Source organism: Tamandua tetradactyla, chromosome 15 (genome assembly GCF_023851605.1).
Source record: "Tamandua tetradactyla isolate mTamTet1 chromosome 15, mTamTet1.pri, whole genome shotgun sequence".
NCBI lineage: Eukaryota > Metazoa > Chordata > Mammalia > Pilosa > Myrmecophagidae > Tamandua > Tamandua tetradactyla.
This window is the reverse complement of record NC_135341.1, coordinates 12,420,323-12,440,062: the sequence shown is the minus strand read 5'-3', so window position 1 is coordinate 12,440,062 and position 19,740 is coordinate 12,420,323. Positions and strand designations below refer to the sequence as shown.

General features: G+C 41.6%; 1 protein-coding gene across 8 annotated transcripts in view; it reads right to left on the bottom strand.

The window, feature by feature from the left end:
* Nucleotides 1-19,740, bottom strand: part of FOXP1 (forkhead box P1) — a 613,321-nt gene that overhangs the window by 516,251 nt on the left and 77,330 nt on the right. For 6 of the 8 annotated variants that reach the window (XM_077128723.1, XM_077128706.1, XM_077128724.1 and 3 more), the window contains exon 1: nucleotides 5,796-5,813. The gene's annotated coding sequence lies outside the window, so the exon portion shown is untranslated. Of the gene's footprint in view, nucleotides 1-5,795; nucleotides 5,917-19,740 lie in introns of those variants that run through there. The other 2 variants (XM_077128707.1, XM_077128708.1) reach the window with 1 other exon arrangement.

The following is a 19,740-nucleotide window of genomic DNA, read 5'->3' as shown; positions in this document are numbered from 1 at the left end:
GTTTGCCTATAAATGGAATGAAGATTCCTTCTCTTCGCCTTTGTGCATTACTTGAACCAAGGGAACAGAAAACAGAGTTTTTTCAAAAACAATCTGCAATGGCGTTTAAGTTCCTAGAATATTACATCACGGAAGGTATTCATTCGAAATATAATAGCTGAATGTCTTCCTCCCAAGCTCAGCTTGCTTCACTGTATTGATAAAAACCAAGATTAATATGTAAAAGGAAATTGTAAAGAAACTTGCCCTGCACCGGTCAGCACCTGTTCTGAGTGTGCCCTCCCTTTTAGAAAGAATCTGCATTCTGGGAGTAAAAGTCTGGGTTTGAATTCTCACCCCACCACTTCCTTGCTATGTCAGAGCCCTCGGTTGACACACAGGTAAAATGAGGGCGACGAGAGTCTGGTTCGAGAGTCTGGTTCTCATCTTTTCCAAAGTTACATAAACTGAGAGAGAGAAAAAAAAAAACAGTACAGAACCATAATATTTCAGACACATAACACCAAAACCAGATGAAAGGTAGGGGAAAAAAATATCTAACAAATCTTACAAATCCAGCAGGAAAAATCCAATTGCTAACACATTCAGGCAACTGCCAGACTTTCTTTATACATAAGATTCTTCCATTAATATAACAAACATGCACTGATTAACCACTGGGTGCCAGATATTGGGATGAATGTTGGGTATACAAAAGTAAACTACAAAAAGTGGTCAAAAGCCACTTGCCTTATGTATTATTTTTCCTCGACTTGTGCAAGTGGTGCATTTGTAAGCTTGCCTACAGCGAGGAGCAGTGACATCCTGGAGCGGTATGCTGAGAATGATTCTGAGGTTACATCTACACTAAGGGGAGAGAATGAACAATCTGCCAGTCACGGGAATAGAGCAGGGGGTATAAAATCGAAAGTGTGTCAAGAATGTTTGCCACCCTCAATTTAGGCGAAAGGTTTGATTCTTTGTGTAGGTGTCAGGTGAACAAAAGTCTGCCCAACACATTAAAAGTTTACTTTCCAGTGAATTTGTATGTCCAGAAAAATGTGTATATAATCCCACAAGGGGCTGAGAGAGGAATGGAAAATATCTCAATATAAATGCAGATTACCTTTATTATAGAGTTGCATCATAGTCTCATTCCTGGACTAATTTCCTAATCATAAAACCTATATTCAATTTTATAAATAGCACACACAAAGACTCATAAATTCGGTTAATGCAGAAATTAAACAGACTTTTTAAATAAAAGTGAGAAACGGCTGTTTTAGAGCAAGTATCCGAAAGGACAGAAAGGGTTCTTTCTCTGAAGATATGTTTTTCCCTCTGACTCTGCCTCCTTGGGGACATAACTAGAGAAGAAATAAATTCCACTGTTAATATATATGAAGTAACATGTTTAACATTATCCAATGAATTTATATCTATGAACACCATATAAATTTATGTCACATAAACTGTCATCTCCAACAGAATTCATTAAAACAATGTTACAGCCTCTGAATTACACACAATCTTCTAATTGGAATTCAATCTTACAATACGTAGTTGGTGGATTTCTTTTTTAATTGACAGATGGAGTAATTCATTAGTTTGTCCTACCATTTTTAAATGAATTTAAAAGTAAAATTGACCTAGGGAGGGCCCGGCTAGCCCCTGCCGTGAGGCACTGGGTGGTGGGGGAGTGGTAATGGTTGTAGATGTTTCCTTCCTCATCTTCAGAACTCCTCCTGCTGCCGACAGGCCCACGAGGATGGCCACTCTCGCCATCCTAAATTTCTATATTACTAACATATTCCACTACCTCCACATAAATGTCATGTTAATTTCAGACAATGGTTTCCACCTTGGCCCCCAGCCCATTAGCTATATGGAAACTATTCAGCCAATTACGTTACTCGTATTAGGTTAAAGACTGGAGAGAAAGGCAAAATAAACGCCTCGGATGTACTTCAGAGATAAAATGTAAGTTGACACTGTCTTCACATGCTGGAGCCCAAGTTATACGATCTGATAGGCAGCTGCCAGCACTCATAACTGCTTATTAAATCTAGGCTCTCTTCATGGCGTGAGTGAAGATCTGTATTTTTTTTACCAATATTAGGTTCATTGTGTTATGAAAGAGAACAAAATAGTTAAGACCATTCGCTTTGGCTTATAAAACATATTATGCAGTTTATTAAATTGTTAAAATTACTTTTCAAAGTAAAAAATTCAGGGACTAGAAGCTGAAGCACAACAGAGCTCGGCCTGCTGAGAGTCTGCAGCACAAGGCAGCCCAGAAGGGGAGGCCATCCTCTGGTTTTCCTGCTCCCAATCACCAGCTACCTACCCCCACCTTGTCTTGGAAGCTGCCCCGTCACCATGCACCCTGAACTAAGGACAAAAATTCAGATTCTTGAGTTTTATAAGAGAACAGGGAGCTTCCAGCCAAAGAAGTAACCCATTATCAAGTCCAGTGTGAGACAAGTATATTTTCCCATGCTTTCACCTTTTCCTAGAAAGTCAGAAGCTTGATTATGAGGGGGAGCAAAAGAAGAAGAGATGGCAAACAAGGGAATAAGGGAATACCACTGGAGCCAAAACAATGTCAGGTGACACTTACCAACTTTACAGCAGGTACACCAGCAAGGGACAATTTATCGGAAGGGATAGTGCAATGTCAAGGCAGGGACTGACAAGCCAGCCTATCCGCCATCTCCAGTCACCACTTCTAAGGAAAACTCTACGCAAATCCAGGCTATAATTATCACATTTATTAATAACACTGTGGCTAACTGCCTATTAACTATGCAGTAGCCTTAGTCACCCCTTCACTCTTGAAGTCTTGTGATATGCATCATATAGGTACTGATATCCACTAAGGCTTCTTGCCAGGGAAACAGGAGCAAACCCCGATTCCCTGCCAGTGAACAGCGGCATCCGAGAACCCATCGCTGAGAGACCAGAAGTGGTTTCTGTGCATCCTGCCCCTAGGTTAATTTATTACGAAGGCATAGTTATTATCATCAACATAAACCGAGCACATTACCCATTTTATGGCCTTAAAAATTTGCCAGAATGATCTGTTTGTGAAAACATTTTATCTCAGTTTCATTTCCTCGCACCTGAGTGAGGCAACATGTTGTTCTCTTGGCTACATCCATGACTGTGAGCCGGTCGACCACGGGAGGATTATCGTGGAACACTCCACTCAGAGTGAGGGTCTCCTTCAAGCCTAAAGGCTCCAACTTATCAGCCATGACAACAAATGGGTGCTTCTTTTGGTTACTCAATAAACTTTAGAGTTCTCAAAGCCACGGGGCTGTCAGTGAATGTTATTTTTTTTTAATTATTTTCCATTTAACCAAAGGTAACAGTTTTGCGATCTTCGCTTTGTAAAATGCTCTGTTCCAAAAAGCAGAGTCCCAGCTAAAGTGGTTGTTTAGAATGCTTTTTACTTTTGTTCAATTAAAAAAAAAAACTGGTTTTATTGAAGGAAAAGGGGCAGAGAGAGAGAGGGCGAAACAAGGCATAGGGGGAGGATATGAAAATGTCTGAGGCATAAGAAGGGAGGAAAAAGGAAAAGAAAGCACAAGATATGTTAAAGTGTGTTTGTCTGGTACAGAACAAAGTTGGTTTTAAAATTCCTTCTTTTCAACTGAGGCAATTTATTGCAAGTATAAATAAATAAAACTTACTCTTATTGATGCTTTTAAAAAAATTTATTGTGGTAACATATATATAAGCTTTCCATTTTAACCTTACAAATTAGTGGTATTAATTGCATCCATGAAGTTTTGTGGCCCTCACCACCATCCATTACCAAAACTTTTCTATCATTCCAAACAGAAACCCTATATTGAATGAATTTTTGACAATGAAATGGCTAAGTAGCTATCAGGTATATCATGCATGGAATACCAGGTTATTGCATCATCTGGAGGGAGGAGGTTGGGAGATAATTACTGCTTTCAGTCAACCTTGGAGGTGTGCCCCAAGGAAAACTAAGGAAGAGGATAGAAAATCCGAACATATGAACCAGCTCATCAGATTCTGTGTCTCTATCTCCTACTAAAACTACAGCGAAGGGAAGTTTATTACAATCTGATAAACACAAAATACTTCCTTATTTAGAAGAAACTGGTATGCAGCTGGGCCTAACAGTACTTTTTATCAAGTCAAAAGAGATATTTTCAGTATAGTTCTTCAGAACGATTTTTTTTAAACAATGGGCCTTACCCAACTGAATAAAATAGGCTTAGTCTTCAATAAACTTATTCATGTGGTTTTCTTAAATTTCATACATCAATTTTATGATAGTGAAATTGAGTCAGACTCTCTCAATACTGAAGACAGAGATGACAGGTAACCTAACCTGAGCTTGTTGCTATTTCAATACCCTCAGAATTCCAACCACTTCTATGAATTCTGAGGTATGCCAGGCTTTCTTTTTAACTCTATCTGCATCCCCAAAGATATATTCTTCTCTTATCACACTATCTTCTTGTCATGTACTCGCTCTTTGTTCATGACCTACAGATCATTCGCTAAAGTCTATTGTAGCTTCCCAACAATGGAAAATCCTCAGAAGGGCTTCATAGATGAGGGAACCAAAAGCTTTGCTCAAGACCACCTAGTAAAATGATTGGAGACCTAGAACAGCTCCATTAACCATTTCTCAATTAGCTTCTATCAGCCACAGTGGCCCCATTTGTAAAATAAGAGTATTTAAATAGACAACTTCTAGGGCTTTGTGAGCAGTGACAGAAAAGAATTCTCTAACCTACCTGCTTTATTTCAAATAGAGGAAATCAAACCATAGACAGATTAACTTGCCCAAAGTTAATAACTATTAGGTCTTCCAATTTTCAATTCAGTGCTCTTTCTACTTCACTACACTTCCCACCATTAAATAAAATGTATTGCTAATACAACTTCACTAGGGTAAATAAGATGAATTTATGCCAATGGTTTCTTTCCATTAAATGCCATCCAGTATGAAATCTGAAAGTAAATGGCTCCCCATAATGCTGTTCTCATTCTGAAAAAGCTACCATAGAATGTTGGCAGAGTTTTTAACCAAAACACCTGGCCTCAGCCAATTAATGGTAACTGATAACAGCAAGTCATAATTAATTGATTTTTAAAGGGGATCCATCAGTTTCTGAGGAACATGAAAAACACTAACCAATACAAAAAATACACCTACATGGAAAAGATAATCACACCCCTTCTAAACACCCCTAAAATAACGATGAATAATTTAATGAGGTAAATTATATTACTGAAAAAATATGACCAGAAGTCTTTCAGAAAACCTTTGAGAATCCAAAATTTCCAACATTTTGGCTTCTTTAAGAACTCTAATAATGTGAAAGGTTTGGGTGGAATCTTCTCAATGAACAAATCAGACTTAAATTTATCCCAAACACTCATGGGGAGGTAATTATAGCCTTATTTCATGATGGTATATTTATTTTATCACCAAGTTGTAATGTAAAAAGCAATTACACAATTTTGCATGTGGTTCATAATTTAGATAGTCCACCCTTCTGTGTATGATGAAAACAAACAAGCAATGAAAAAAAAGTTCTTCTGTCATATTATGCCTTTTTAAATCCTCAGAGCACTCTATGAGTTGTCTGAAAAGGTTAAACCAGAAAATCAAGATAGTATGTCTCTGCTTTCACAATGAGATTCTCTCCTCAATGGGTAATTGTCCCGATGGCTCAAGATTTTTATGCTTCTTGCACTGTGTGGGGTAGGCAGAATTTTTGTCCTGTGGCTTTTCAGACAAATAATCATAAATATGCACTCACCCCTTCAGCTAGCAGGCATCACATCCATCCATTCATGGCTGACAGCAGATCGGAGAAGGGATCACCATTGCCCAAATGTTTTGTTCGGAAACTGGAATTGTCAGCAAAAGCTCCTGGAACACTGCAACACAAAAATATTTTTTACCCATAACTAAGATGTAACTTCTAAAACCACCACTTCCTTAATCTTGAAAACAGCAAGACAGACATATAGCCTAGAGGTAGGGGAAAACACCCTTCAAGCAAGGGTATGTCAATATACAAGTGTGATGCTGTAAAATATGAACCGGAAATATTGCTTTGAAAGACATGTTTACCAACTGCTTCAACAAATACACCAAACGGTTGCTAGTTATTATAAACTTTGTACCAAAGATTTAAAATATTTTAGCATTACAAAACATCACACCCTACTAAAAAGTGTTCAGCTAATGCGAAACTGTTTTAACGCAAATCTTAAGTGGAGAAATGAACCATTTCCTATTAAGTAAAGGTCTCTTCCAGAGAATGAAAATACATATGACAATATTAAATAATAATGATTTAAGATGTCCAAAGTACACACAGTACTAAGATTTAAAAAAAAAAAGAACATTAAAACCAGTAAAGGAGATACACATAATTATTTTTTTCTCCCCAAATAATATTTCATTCTAAACACGGTTATGAAATACATAAGGAGCAATACTCATGGAAATATATTCATTAAGAAAGAACCCACTGTGTAATACACAGGCCTCAAAGCTGAGAAGCCTGAATCTGGGACCTGGGTATTATCACTAATCAGCTGTGTGGCCCCAGGAGAGCCATTTAACATCTCTGGTCTCCAGCCTCTTCATTCACAAGGTCAGGACATTAGCTATGCTCTCCCAGTCCCTTCCACTTTCAAGCTTCTCTGTATTTTTTCACAGAGCTTACATATTCTAAATAACTAAAACTATTAACTTCTCTTTTCCTGTTTAAAAGGTCATTTTTTGTTTTTGTTTTTTAATCACAAATCATTCTTAAGCCAAACTGCCATCAACATCAAAGATATGCTGTGGCAGAGAGCTCTGCAGATTCCGAAAATTTTCACTCTGGCATCAGTGCTCAACCCTTAGCAGCTTACAGCATCCCCTGGGTGCCCACGTATTACTCTTCAGAGAGCACAGATCCAAATCCTATGAAAATCTGTCTGAATGCATTCTAGATCAGTGCTTCTCGATGTTTAGTGTGCATAAGAATTACCTGGAAAGCTTCTTAGAATCCAGATTCCTGGGCCCTGGCCCAAGAGCTTCTGACTCAATAGGGTCTGGAGTAGGACTTGAGATCCTACATTTCCAACAAGTTTCCAGGGGATGCTGATGCTGCCAACATCTTTGAGTCCAAATGACAAAGCCCCATTCTCCAAACCCCAGAGAGAACCAGGAAGCACTCCCCAAGGCTCAGAGAGGTCCCCCACAAAGCTACAGGGTCTACACTGCATGGCAAAAAGAAAAGGGGCAAGGCTGCTCACTGTCTACAGGACAAAATCCAAACTTCTTTCCTTGGCCTAGAAGGCCCTGCATAATCTAGCACTCTGCTTCTCTGAGATCACCTCAAACCACTAACCCAACCCCCAACTACAGAACAGATCCAGTGACCTTCTTTTCATTCTAGCAAGCCAAGAGTTGTCCTGTCTCAGCGCCAGTACACCTGTACCTCAGCGACATAGAATGCCAGGAAGCTAGTCCTACACAACGGGCTCTTTCTCACCATTGGGTATTAGGGACAAAGGCCACTTCAAGAGGCCTTCTATCCTGAGCAGTTATTTAAGCGAGGGCCCCAAAGTTTCTCTCAAGTATATCGTTCTACTCGTTTACTCCACAGTTCTTGTCAAAATCAGAAACACTTTTTCTTACTTATTCTCTGGAAGATAAGGGATAAGAGGTGGAGATAAGGGATGTGATGGTTCATTACATGTATCAGTTTGGCTGGAGTGCAGTGTCCAGTTGTTTGGTCAAACACTAGTCTGGGTGTTGCCGTGAAGGTATTTTGTAGATATGGTTAACACCCACAATCAGTTGACAAAGTAGAGGTGACTATGCTAGATAACATAGGTAGTCATCAATCAGCTGAAAATCATAAGGGCAAAAACTTGGGTTTCCTGGACAAGAAATTCTGCATCAAGACAAGAACATAATGAAGCCCCATTCTCTAAACCCAGTCAGCCTTCAGACCCAGGAAGTGTCACCAAGGCTCCGAAAGGCCCCCCAAAAGCTACAGGGTCTACCTTAGCACAGCAAAAAGAAATGAGGTAAGGCTGCTCACCATCTTCAGGATAAAATACAAACATCTGCCTGAGTTTCCAGCTTGTTGGCCTTCCCTACAGATTATGGACTTGCCACCCCCACAATCACATGGGCCAATTCCTCAAAATAAATCTCTTAAAATATACCCACATATCCTATTGGTTCTGTTTCTCTGGAGAACCCAACCCTGACTGATGCAAGGGAACTTCCCTCTTTCTATTCATCACGGTGTCCCAAAACGTTAAAAAAATGCCTGGCTCACTTGATACATATTTATAGAATGAACAAATGAATCAACAACTAAAAGAACAAAGTTCTTCAGCATCCTATAAAAACATAATTGCCATTTACTGAAAACTCACCAAGACCTGGATTTTGTTTTAAACAATTTACAATAGTTATTTTATTGTATCATATTCTTGCAACAAAGGCCCTGGTAGACACTATTATTATAAGCTCAATTTGAAGATAAATTGACTCACAGATAGGAACTTGCCCAAGATCACACAGTAGCAGAGGCTGACTGTATAAAGCTCGTGCTCGTAAGAGCAGCATGTTTTTCAGGCCAATACAGACATTTTGAGCGCCTACACTGTACAAGAGACCCTTCGCACTCCAGCTTGTGCAAGTGAGTTCTGGCTGTGAGACCTTGTACAGGACACTAAACCTCTCTGAGCACAAGTGCCTTTGTTCTCACAGAAAGGGCTAAACTAAGGCAGGTATCCCCATCTCAAATGCCCACATGACCGGCCAGATAAGCCATACCAGTGAAGCAGGCCAGGAGTCAGGTAACAACAAAAGGTGAAGAATGTGGGAACGAGTAGGCCCCAGTTTCCCTGCCACAGGGGACAGCCCCAGAGCCTCGCCAGCCAGTCAGCGCCATGTAGGGACACAGGGCTTCTCAAGCTTTCAGTTCTACAAATACAGCCAGTAATCCCTATTTCTATTTTGTGAAATGTCATGTTTTGCAAAGATGGTGGCTAATTTTTAATAGTTTATATTAAAAAAGAAACAACAAAAAACCTTGCAAGCCCTGAACCAAGTGATGGCTTAGAGCATTCCAGTCTCCAGTTCTATGATCCTAGCACATTTAGAAGCACCGAGGAGCTGTACAAGTGAGCAGAGGAACGCGCGGCAGGCATCGGGACCAACGGGAGCTCCGTCAAGAGGAAGTATCTCGAGCGGTTTTGAAAGGAATTGGAAGACAGGGTGGAGAAGGTCCTCCACAAGGTAGGAGCAGAAGTAAGAGGGCTGAGCTGGTGGGAGACTTCATGCGGGAGCTTACTTTTCATTCAGGATTGGAATAGCCCCACAGGTGTCACAGCTAAGACATAAGTTAGCTAAACAATGCTTTAAGAGTATGACCTTCACTGCTGTCTTACTTAGTTTCCTATTGCATGAAAGTAACCAGGCATATCAAAAAATAAAGGCAGGATCACCACTGTGGTTTACGGGGAAAAAAAAATTCTATTTTTGTGTGTGTGTTTGTTATGAGTTCAGCAGACCCAGAGCTGAATTCCATCTCCACCAAGCTCTATAACTTTGGCCAAAATTCCCTCTGAGCTCTAGAAATGAAAAACACAGCAAGTAAAATAAAGAACAGAAGAGAAGATAAATATCCAAATAAATTATCCAAATAAGCATCCCAGAGATAAAACCTGTCCACCTAGAACTGCATACTATAAAAAACTAACTTTCAGAAATGAGAGTAAAATAAAGATCTTTTCAGACAAACAGAAGTTTATCATCTCTCTAAAGAACATTGTAAAAGATGAGTTCAGGCCCACAGGAGATAATTTCAGGAAGAAGGTTCTCTAACATCCGAAGGAAAGGGGAAGCCAAAATAATAGAGAGCTTGTGGGTAAATGAAAAGTAAATTCAGTAGCAAAACAAGGCACAGGCCTCAAAAAAATTAAAAAAAAAAAAAAAAAAAATCCAACCCATCCCTGTTCTCTTCCCAGCTCACCTATCATTTACATGGCAGCACCATCAATCACCAAGGCCATAGTTTGCAAGCATCATTGTGCAACTGAAACATCAGCCTGAAATGCAAATTCCTGACTCTCAGTCCAGAGATTCCTAATCAGGTCCCAGGAATCTGCATTTCTACGAAGTACCCTGGGAAATTCTGACCCTGGGAAATTCTGATGCAGACAGGTCCTTGTCTCCAATATTGAAGAGTGCTGCAGTGCTATGTAAACACTTTATAGCAAGGAACTCCCTGAGTGCTGGGGTTATAGGTGAAAACACCAGCAGTCTTTGTCCTTTTCCTCTTCACCAGAGCCCAGAGGGCATCCAGATCCAGGAGGTCAGCAGCACCCAGGCCTCAGTCCTGCTATTCAAGAGCTGCAATAAATTAAAAGCCCATTAAAATATTTTTAGAAAAAAGCCTAGAAGTGCTGAAACATTAATTGTACCATATTCAATCTGTTTTCCTAGAGACTTGAAAGGCCAGATTATCATCTTGGGGGTCTTAAGAAAGGATGAAGCTTTCTCCCTCTTCAATTTACATATTTAAAAATGCATACATTTTCTCCCTAGCTACTACCCAAGCTCCCCAGTCTGGCCATGGAGGAAGAAGACTGGGATGGTGTGACCTCTCCCTCCCCCATCCCCACTTCCCCACCTCCCCCACTCTGTTTTTTTAAGTAAAGGAACCAAAGGCCCAGGGACTCCTGTTGCAAAACAGCTCTGGGAAAACAGGTAGAAGCTGCAACAAAACAACAGTGATGTTTTCTTGTTTTGTTCTCCTCTGTTTATTTTTCCCAAAGCAATCCTTACTCAGTACAAAAGTCTACAGGGAGTGGGAAAGAGCAGCTGTGGTTCCCTGAGGCCAAGACCTAGCAATCAAGTTGTTTACCAAATAATGCCAGGCACTGGGAAAAAAACAACAGCACTGGCAGGATTTGCATCTGTTTTTCCAAAACAACCTTACAAATCAGGGGCCTGCTGAGGACCCTCCCTGCACAGCTGAGAGGAGAATTTGGAAATTCAGGAGGTGAACTGCATTTGGTATAGGGCCCTACAGCCTATCCATTTGAGATGTAATCCATTACATCTCAAAAAGGGAGGGTTTGGAGTCTGCAGCTGGGAGAACTTCAAGCAGTGGACTGATGTGGACAATGTGCTCATGACTGGCATTTCCAAGCACACTAGTAGCAGCCATATCAGCAAACGGCCATCATTTGTCGAGCATCAACAAATCAGACACCTAGCAGTGAGAGCAGGGATCATAAACAGACAGCCCAGGATCCCTTCCCCAGAGTTCCTGCTTCAGTAGGTCCAGGATAGGGGCCAAGAACTTCTTAGAAGTTCCCAAGTGATGCTGGTTCAGCAACCACACCCTGAGCACCACTGCTCTATAGCTAGAAGTTTCCTAGCCATCAGCAGGATCTGGGAATGCCTTGCCTACCATGACCTCTCTAAGGATGGTTGGGTGAGTGTGGCAGTGTAGCACCCAAACTGGTTCACAGAACTAAAGGCACCCAATGGTTTTCCTATTTGCTTCTCCAGTCACTCTGCCCGCCATCCTCTGCCTGCTCTGTGTTCCAGGAGGCTGCCTCTGCCTTCCCGGCAGGTTCTACCAATCTGAGGACTCAGGAGGACAGAAATGACAGGATTACTTACTCCCCCAGGTCTTTCCCCACCAGGGCACTGCAGGTTGACTCTACAAAAGGCCACAACTCTGCCAGGAAGTATTCTCCATACAATTACTCTCTCTAGGTTCCAGGAAGCCCTATCCTCCCATTCTCCCTTCAGGCCTAAGAGGAGAAAAGCTCATGTATTTCCTGTAGGGACCCTGGTGGGTACACAAGTCCAATTCTATGAGTTGCCCATGAATCTACCTCAATATCAGAATGTCATCTTGGATTTTAAGTGAACACATAATATATACATAAACACAGCTGCACATGCATATGTGTACCTGCAGACCTATAGTGCGTATGTATATACACACAGATACATATATATATCTTGGTATTTTTCAGAAGAATAATGCAGCTGCATCAGATTGGTCAGAAGGCCAGGAAGCCCATGGCCAAGGTGATCTCCTGTAGTCTGCACAGGTTCAAGTCTCACATGCCCCAAGGAACAGCACGTCCATTTTGTCTAATCAGTTATACAACCGGATAGGAAGGAACACATTTGTGAGCGCTTCAATCCTTCTCTAATTTACGAACTTTGAGTTTCCTTTGTTGCAAATGCTACCAAAATAGAAAGGGAACAGAAGTGGGTGGAACTGGCTCCATCACCAACCCCTGTGAATACCTTTCTGACAATACTGAACCCAGTTCAAAAAGCATGCCGGCTGCAAAAATCCTCATATGAAAGGTGTGTGTTGTCAGCTTATAAATAAAATGCCAATTTGCCTCAATTAATCCTCAGCAAAGAAGAACAAATAATACATTGGTTTTTAAGGTAATAGTAACAATAACTCAAATGTTCCCTAAATGAGCATCCAACTGAACACCTAAGTTCCAGTCAAAATGGCCACCTAGATAGAACCAAAGAGGCAACGGCATTCATAGCACGATGGCTGTCAGCAAGCCTAATCTACTTTGTCTCGATTAGGTGCCCTAGAATGGATCACTACTGCTTTTACTAAACTTTACTAGATTTCTTTCAACTTCCTGGAGGATCTGTTAGTATCTATGCTCAAGTTTTTACATAAATCCATTAAATTAATTAGAACACATGGGGCATATGGTTTCTATGTAATTACTTTTCTAGCCTCTGAGGCTCAACCAGAAACATTTTTGTTTGATGGGTGTGAGTTCTTCCTGCTGTGTCTGTCAGTCCTACTCCCTGATCTTTCCCCAGTAAATAACTCAGTCTGAACCCTGTTATAAAAATGACTCACTTACCTGCAAGCCCCATCGTTTGCTATCACTTCCCTTCTCCGACCACTCATGCACAGCCATCCTGCTCGCTTCTGGCCATTCCAGAGCCCCTCTCCTGTGTTGAAGATGCTCCATTCATCCTTTCATGTTGACTTTAATACTCCCTTCCTCTACTCACCACCCTCCTTCACCAATATCTTGATGAATCCAAAGATAGCTTTTTCCTTAAACATACCCCTTTCTCAGTAACCTCTTCCAGAAGCTGATGGCTCCATACCCAACTTGAGGCAAAAAAAGAGGGATGGTCCTCTTGTTCCCTCTGTTAGAGGCAAGCTATTGCTCTGCTCTCAGTCCACCTGACCAACCACCTACTCCTGAGGAGAACACTATCATCTTTCTCTACTGTGATTCCTACATCCCTCAAAAACCTTCTTTTGATGATCATGTGTGACGGATCCACTAAGCCCAGCCCAGCCATATGGCTTTTACTTCTAAATGTTAAAGATGCTCATCTACACCCCTTTCAGATACTTTAGTATCTGGTTCACAATCTCAGTCCAGACCCCTTAAGTGAGGTCACTTCTATTGACCTTAATATCCATTAAGATGGTTTTTCCAACAGCCTTAGGCCTGGTATAAATAAGGCACTGAAAAAGTATTTCCTGAGTGACTGAATACATGACTGGTTGTCTTAATGCCCTTAATCCTAAAAGCTTCTAATTCATTTGAGAAGCAGTACAGATAGTACAGTCCCTCAGACAATGGACTGTAGGACCAAACTGACTGGGTCCAATCCTAACTCTACCCCATAAATTCCTCTGTACCTGAAAATTGCCAAAATATTTATCCATACACAATAAAAGCTCATTAAGTGCTCGTTAACCCATACTACTTCATCTTCACCTAAAGGTAAGGTCAAACTTGGATCATTACCATCCCTTAGGCTTGTTCAATCTCTAAACCTTGAATGCTGAAATTCTCCACTGTCTACAACCACCTCCAGTGCCACTTCTCACAGCGTCATTTCCGTGGGATTTGCTCCTATATGGTCCTGAGACATGCCACCACCTCCTCCAACTCCTGCCCAGGCAAGCAATCCACCTTCCCCTTTCTGAACTGTGTGTCTTTTATTCATCTTAGAATCACTCCATGGTAACAGGTACCCAAAAATCCCCTGTATCAGCCAGGATATGGCTCTGTCTTTTCTACCAACTCCTATTGGAGCTACTTGGTTGCTTCACCAGAACGAACTTGGTGAGGCAGGGGCTCGGTGCAATTCACGTATATTCTACAATGCCTGGGACACAGAAAGTTATTACGTGTGATGTTAATCTGGGATTCCATAGGGGAGCCCGGCAGACACCCCATGAGCCCACTTGGCACACAATCTTGGCAAACTGCTATTTAAGAATCAAGAGGACTCCAGGCTCAACTTCATGAAGAACTTACAGTTCAGTTTAGGGGCACAAAATACAAGCCTGCCACTCGCACTGGCAAATGGGGTTAAGCCAGCAGGGCTTGCAGGAGGCGGACCACCTGCTGGCAGGGGATGAGGGGTCCGGGTCCCTGAGGCCCAGGGGAGGCTGGGTCCTGCTGGAAGGACAGTGAACAGAGCTGGCTGCCATCTGGGCTCTCTGTACGGCTGCTTTTGTGGTAAACATGTTTACTTTCTTTTGATTGGCTGGGCTTATCAGGATCTCAAGTATTTTGTTTTGAGTCTTTCTCTATAAACATGTTTACTTTGAGAGAAGAGCTTTTTTGATAGCTAGCACACTTGTTCACACTTTTACATTCAAAACATAATTTTTCAGAGCCCATGGTAAACAACTCAAAGGGGTAAACAAATTATTTCATCTTTATACCAGAGAGGTGATTCCTATGTGTCTGTTTCAAAGACTTGAACTGGGTTGCAGGTAACCAAGCCTCTCTACTGGAGGAAAACAAGAATGGGATTCATTGTGATGACATCTTGTGATGACATCACAAACAAGAAAACAATCTCAATGGCAGAGCATGAAGGAGGTGGAGGGTGTTAAAGCCAGGCCTCAGTTTCCCCATTGGTAACGCGTTGTGAGAAGCCAGCATAGGTTGTTTTGTTAATTGACAGGATCCAAACTGTCTGTGAAAAGTTAGTTACATAACCAGCACCTAACACTGATAGAGAGGAAAAATAAAACAACTTTTCAAAAAACGAAGAAACCAACTAGGTCACACTATCAACTGCAATTTTTTGAGACCTATTTTCTTTGATGATTTTTACCTGGTTTACAAGTAGGAAAAAGGTAATTTTCATGTCACAATTTTATTCCTAGGTCTCAAAATGGAGCAGCTTCAAATGTAAATGGGAGAAAGTTTTCCATTACGGGAAAAGGAAAAAATTTCAGAAAAGAATAAAGAGGGAAAACAATTAATTTCTTTTGAAAAAAAAACAACAGTCCTAGCGACCACTCAGGCATCACAAGAGTCCCTCTGTCGCTGAGGCGTGAAATCTCTCTTCTAGCAAGTTCTCTGTCTCAATATTCCAACTAGAATCAAAAGCCACCTAACAACAGATTTGAAGGTTAATTACAAGTTACTTAGAGGAATAAAAGCAAACCCACCAAATTCTTTGTTAAAACAAGTAAGACCCCCATCCTGCCCAAATCATCTTCTAAGCTCATGCCCTAGTTGAAGAAAAAAAAAAGTCACATTGTGGCATCATATGCTAAACCTCCTCATTTCACCAGGTGTGCTGGTTTGAAAGAAAAGCAATGTTTTGATTCTAATCAGTCTTGTGGAACACCAGTTTCTTTTAATCCCTATTCAGCACTACAGGGTGTAGACTTGATTAGGTTATCACCATGGAGATGTGACTCAACCAACTGTGGTTATTAAACTCGATTAGATGGAGACATGTCTCCACCCATTCTACATAGGTCTTGATTAGTTTACTGGAATCCTATAAAAGAGAAGACATTTTAGAGAAACTGCCGTTTTGAGAACAAGGAGAGAGCCACAGTACCATGACAGAATGAAGACAACCAGAGTCCACCAGCCAGTGACTTTTGGAGATGAATGGAGAACGCCGCTGGGGAATTTCATGAAGCAAGAGGCTGGAGAAGAAGCTATCAGACGATGCTGTGTTTCCCACGTGCCCTTCCAGATGAGAGAGAAACCATGACAGTGTTCCCCATGTGCCTTTCCACTAAGAGAGAAACCCTGAATTTCACTGGCCTTCTTGAATCAAGGTATCTTTCCCTGGATGCCTTAGATTGGACATTTCTATAGACTTGCTTTAATAGGGACATTTTCACGGCCTTAGAACTGTAACTTGTAACTTATTAAATTCCCCTTTTAAAAAGCCATTTCATTTCTGGTATATTGCATTCCAGCAGCTAGCAAACTAGAACACCAGATATAGTACTATAGGGAGGGGCTACTGTAGAGAAGGCACCAGAACATTATCATCACATTGCTTCTTTATCCAAGATGGATAATGCACAGAGCATACAGAGATCAGAGTACAAAGATACTGAATCAACTTGTTTTCCAAGATTATATTGGCTTCAGGAATACACTAGGAAGAGGATTCAATAGGAGAAGATGACCAGGGCATTTCTGAAGCAGCTGCCACATCCTTTACATTTGGGTTGTTGTTCTTTCCAAGGAAAGAGAACCAAAATAAAGTAGACTTCCAGGGAGTCTCAGCATAAGGGACACAAGGTCAGGGGGCTGGACGCTTCATGACGAGTGAGCAGGAAGAGGAAATCTTGTCCAGGCTTCACCAACTACTGTTTGAGACTATGTGCAAGTAAGAGAGTTTAGCAGCACCTGGGTTTCCCTTCCTATAAAATGTTGGTGCTGAATCTTGCCTTTTTGAACAATACCAAGTCACAGCTTTACCCTCAACCTCAAATGGAGACCATCACTTCTAGGGCTAACCCAGAACTCTAGGCTCTATAATCCAATCAATGCATTACTTGCAGTGCTTTCAAACAACCCACAGGGGCATCCCAAGCTTAGAAGGAACAATGAAATACCAAACTAATGTGGCACTGTGATTACTCATCAGACATACTTCAGCTTTTAGTTGTCTGAGCAGACAGTTGATTCAGTAGGGAAAGGGTTACCCAGCCGACCATGCCCATCTGACCCACTGCCTCAAAGCAGTTTTTCTTCAGTCTTCAAAACCAAAAGGTTAAATGACTAACAAAATGACTAAAGAAGAACTTCCAGTCAATTCTTACAAAGTTAAAAAAGAATACTTAAGCACAATGGTTAACAGACAAAAAGAAAAATGACTAGGCTCAGAGTTGTCCAAAATCTGATGGCTACGTTTCCTTTTGAGAAAAGAGAAGGCACATTCATGAATGTGGAATGATGCGGTCTGGAGATGCCTCAGGAGACAAGGAGAAGAGCTGAAGATGAGAACACAATCATCAAGGAAAAGCATCAAAGGGATGAAATGGTGAAATGTCTGCAGTAAATATAAGACACACGAGGAACACCCACCCTGTTCTTTCACCCTGAGGTACAACAGGATGGTAGCATGTATGGACATTCGTCCATGTTCTAAGACCTTTAGAGGAGTCCTTAATACATGCTGAGCATTTTCATACAGCATTTTACAAATCTTTACAATCATGGTAAAAGTAAGTGCTATTATCTTATAGATGAAGAAACCGAGGCTTGGATAAGTCCTTTGCCCAGTGCCAAAGACAGTAAGTGACAGCCACATGCACTTAAACTGAACCCTGAGTCGCCTCTTGGCTAATATATTACTGAGTACCACTCTTCCAACAGTTCAAACAGGAAATGTGAGAACTTCTGGAAAGGTTCCCAAGATGAAACCAAACTGGGAATGTGAGGGTGATTCTATTCGGATCTCCATGCTACCTCCACAGTCTAAATCCTTTGGCAGCCTTGCTCACAGTCAGGTAAATCCTGGGAAGTAGGAAAACAAGGAGCCAAGTCATCCCCTGGCAATACGGTCTTACTTACAAACTTACTAATGGGACATGGGCACCTGTTGCACACTGCACAATTTCTCAAATTTTGAAATCAGATTGGACACTGCTACCCTCGTTTCCATTTCCCATTGATTTTTCTAACAGTTCTTGCTTTTTATCTCAGCAACTGTTAGAATCCAAACTGTGCAAAGATATGACAAATGAATTGGAACATAACACCATCTAACACAGAAACTGAATAACCCAGTAGAGTTTGCATGGTACCTATAGATGTGTATCATATGCTTCCTTCCAAGAGCCCTCGTAAGTCTTGGGAAGTAGAAAAGCAAGAATCCAAGTTGCCCCCCAGTAGTGTCCCTGGAAATCCTAGCATAGGACATCTCCATCACGGAAGGAGACAAGGAGAGAGGTTTATGCAGGCGGATGAGGTTCCCACTCATTCCCTCTGTCAGTCTGTACAAGAGGGATGCTATCTCTCCCGCTGTCAGTCTCCTCTCTGACCCCCCTTCCTCCTTCTGGTTCACAGCTGTGAGCACTGTCCCCTTTCCTTTCATATCCCCACCCTGCCCATGAACGTCGCCTACCTAAAATCTAAAGGATGAGACTGTCACTTCTACCCAGAAGTGTCTCAAGTGAAATTAAATAACACATTTATTGAGCCCCACTCTGATGAACTGTGGTACACATGCTGGGGAGGGAGGAGGGGGATACCCAGGCACAGTCTTCTTTGCCACAAGAGAAGTTAAGTAACAATACACGATTTAAATAACACTTCAAGACAACAATGAAAGCCATGTCACAGGGAGTGCATGATTAATTGCCAGATGAATTCTACAGACAATAATTACTGCAAAGTTCAAAAGGAGGGAGCGATCACTTGCAACAAATATATCCCAGGCTGCAAACTCTCCACAGAGTTCCAGTTTCCTATCTTGGCTGTGCTTGCTCAGAGAACAAGTTATTCAAGCTCCCTGAGCCTCAGTTTCCTCAATTGTAAAATGGGGGTAACGATGGTTCCTACATCCCAGGGGTGATTTGAGGAGTATGTAGGATAATGCATGTTTAAGTCTTAGGTCGAGGACAGCGGCGCTGTCATGTCCTCGGGGTCTCGGGACCCCACCTCTATGTCCAAATCCTCCTGCTCTCCCCACTCTGGCTCCTTCTCCCCACCTCACAAAGCCTGCGTGGTCAGGTGGGTCTACTCTGCACTTCACCTCAATTTCAGATAGCCCCTTCATTCACCTTTGACTTTGTCTCCAAGTTTCCCTCTCCATTTCCAACACCTAGGGACAAAAACAAGGAACCGAGACACAGAGTGGCTGAGTTGTACTTCTGTTGCTGTGACTGAGTAGCCTTGTGATTTTGGACAAATTATACTCCTTCTCTCAACCTCTGTTTTTGCATCTGTAAAACAGGGCTAATGAGAGTCGCTACATCACAGGGTTGCCGTGAAGACTGAATGCACAAGCAGAGGGCCACAGGACGCCTGGCACACAGCCAGGGCTGCACACGTGAGAGCTGGCAGGCGCACCTTTGCCTGCTTCAATATAATTTGACATTGGTGTCCCCAACTGGTCTCTCTTCCCTCAAATCTGACGGCTGCTGCTTGGTCTTTTCAATATCAAAAATATTTGGGGACTGTGACCCGATAGAACATAATCATGTCCTCTTTATCTTTTGTGTCCAGTGATGGAATATTACATCACAGTTTCACAGATAGAAATGGGCAAGGACTTTCAAACATGACTGGGGTCAGGATAAATGGGCACAGTGTTCACAGGATTGGGTGATTTGACACTATTTTAACAGCCTAAAACTACACATTTCTGCTTACCCCTTGCTCTTTGGAATTGGCCTAATGAAATAGTAACCATTGGGGAAATTT